This window comes from Gavialis gangeticus, unplaced genomic scaffold, assembly GCF_001723915.1.
Source record: "Gavialis gangeticus isolate Ggan-Ray unplaced genomic scaffold, GavGan_comp1, whole genome shotgun sequence".
Lineage (NCBI taxonomy): Eukaryota > Metazoa > Chordata > Crocodylia > Gavialidae > Gavialis > Gavialis gangeticus.
The window spans coordinates 23,627,698-23,630,366 of NW_017728997.1; positions in this window are offsets into that span (position 1 = coordinate 23,627,698).

The following is a 2,669-nucleotide window of genomic DNA, read 5'->3' on the forward strand; positions in this document are numbered from 1 at the left end:
TGTTGGACACACACAGATTCATAGATTATAAGGCCGAAATGGACCTTGGAAGATCATTGGGTCCAGCCCTCTGCACCAAGCAGGAAAGACAACTGGGGTTAGGTGACCCAAGCAAGGTGACCATCCAGTCTCCTCTTGAAGATTTCCAGGGTAGGTGATTGCACCACCTCTGGAGGAAGCTTATTGCACAGTCTGGACACCCTAACTGTGAAGAAGTTTTTCCTAATGTTGAGTCTGAATCAATCTTCCAGGAGTCTGTGGCCATTACTTCTGGTTTTCCCCTCAGGTGCCCTGGTGAACAGTTGTTCACTGAGCCCTTGATGTAGTGGTAAGCTGCTACCAGGTCCCCTCTCAGCCTTCTTTTCCTCAGGCTGAAGAATACCAGATCTCTCAGCCTTTCTTCATATAGCTTGCCTTTTAAGACTCTCATTATACAGGTCATGAATGCCTGGCGCTTCCTGAGGCTGTGGGGCATGGGGCATGGTAACTGCCCACAGATGGCGGTGGTGGTGGCAGCGGCGGTGTGATGGCAGTGAGTGAGAACTGGCTGCAGGTGGTTGCAGTGATGTTGGCGGTGAGGGCAGGGCAAACGGGCACTGCCCGCAGGCAGCCCTGGCAGTGTCAGGGGAGTTGCGAGCGCCAAGTGGTGATCAGCGACTGGTGACTGCCCACAGATGCTGCTGGCAGTGTCGGGGTGGAGGGAGGTGGTGACCGACAACCACCCACATATGCCGCTGGCAGCATCGGCCAATCTCAGGGTGCATGGCCAATCTTGGGGCTAATCTCCCTATGCATCACCAATGATATGGGTGGCTCTTCTCTGGATTCTCTCAAGCTTGTCCACATCCTTGTTTAAGTGCAGTGCTCAGACCTGGACGCAGTACTCCAGCTGCCGTCTCAGCAGGGCTGAGTAGAGTGGAAGAATCACCTCCTTGGCTGTGCTGGAGATGCATCCATTGATGAATGCCAGAGTATTATTTGCCCTCCTGGCTACAGCATTGCAATGTCGGCTCACATTCATACTGTGGTCTATTATTACCCCCAGGACCATTTCATTTGTGGTCCTAGTCAGTTTGATGCTGCCAAACCTGTATGTGTGTTGGGGGCTGATCGTCCTGAGGTGGAGCACTTTACATTTCTTGACGTTGAATGTCAACAGGTTCTGATCCACCCAGCTTGCTAGCCTGTCTAGGTCCACCTGTCTGTAGCCTATCTTCAAGCATGACCACACTTCCCCATAACTTGGCGTCATCTGCGAACTTGGCCAGTGAGCTCTTCACCCCCACATCCAAATTGTTAATAAAGATGTTGAAAAGTACTGGACCAAGCACCGACTCCAGATCGAGTTCCTCCTCCTGGTTTGGTGGTTTGTAGCGTAGTAGACACCAACAGTAAAGGGACAGTCTTTGTCCTAAAGGGCTAATATTCCAAAGCCAAAACAGATGAAGAGCTGGGAGGGGTTAGTTGAACGTGTAAGTGAATAAACATAGTGAAGATAGATGAGTCCTGAATCTTTTGTTTGGGTTGGTTTCTTCTACTGTTTGCTGATCTTAAATCAGTTGTTTTTCCTGGCATACCCATAATGTCCCCTTATATGTGTATGGTGTTATGGGCATGCAAATGAATGTGTGCTTGTGTACATTATTGAGCATACATGTGTGTCCAGGTATACAAGTTTTGCATGCATTGTGGGGAGTGTATATGGAGAGAGGCAGAGATTTCTTAGGGTGAATATCTTTTATTGGACCAATTGCATAGTTGGGAAAGAGTTAGACAAGCTTTCAAATTCAGCACATTCATCTTCAGGTCTTGATGAAGACTGTCTTGCTTGCAAAAGCTTGTTTAACTCTATCCCAAACCAGGCATTTGGTCAACTCAGAGGCTTCACCCACAGAAATCCTCACCTCTCATAATTCCTGGACTGTCCTGGCTACACCACCACTGGAACGCTACAAGGTACAGGGAGAGAGTCTGCAGCTATCTGCGTTTCACATGCTATGCAGCACGAGCCCTCCCGTCCACACATGGCCCAGAGCAGAGTCTCCCGGTGAGCTACGCCCAGGCCCTTAGCTGCTTGCCACCGTGTGCTCTGTGGGGCTGGGGCCGTTCTGTGTTGTCCTCTGCACAGCTGAGCCTGCTCCTGGCTGATCCGGGTGCGGCTCTGGCCAGGGCTTTGCTGCCTGGGCAGCCTGTGTACATGTTTCCCCCTCCCAGGTGTGTGTGTTTCCCCCACTAGATGTGTATGTGTGTGTTTTCTGCTTCCCAGGTGTGCATTTCCCCTCCCAGGTGTGTCTGCATGTTTTCTACTTCTCTGGTGTGTCCCCCCCTTTGTGTGTGTTCCCCCCTCCCTTGTGTGTGTATTTCCCCCCTAGGTGTGTCTTTGTGCTTTCTGGTTCCCAGGTGTATATGCGTGTTTTCTACTTCTCTGGTGTGTCCCTCCCGCCCAGGTGCGTGCGTGCGTGTGTTCTGCCCTCCCTGTTTGTGAGTGTGTTTCCCTCCCAAGTGTGTGTGTGTGTTTTGTGCTTCTCCGGTGTGTGCGTGTGTCTCCCGCACACCCGTTGATGGGTGTGTGCGTTTCCCTCCCAGGTGTGTGCGGGTCGCCCGCCGGCGCGGGGCGCAGGGAGGCCGGAACGGCGGTGCGGGACGCGCGTTGCAGCCGGGCGCGGCGG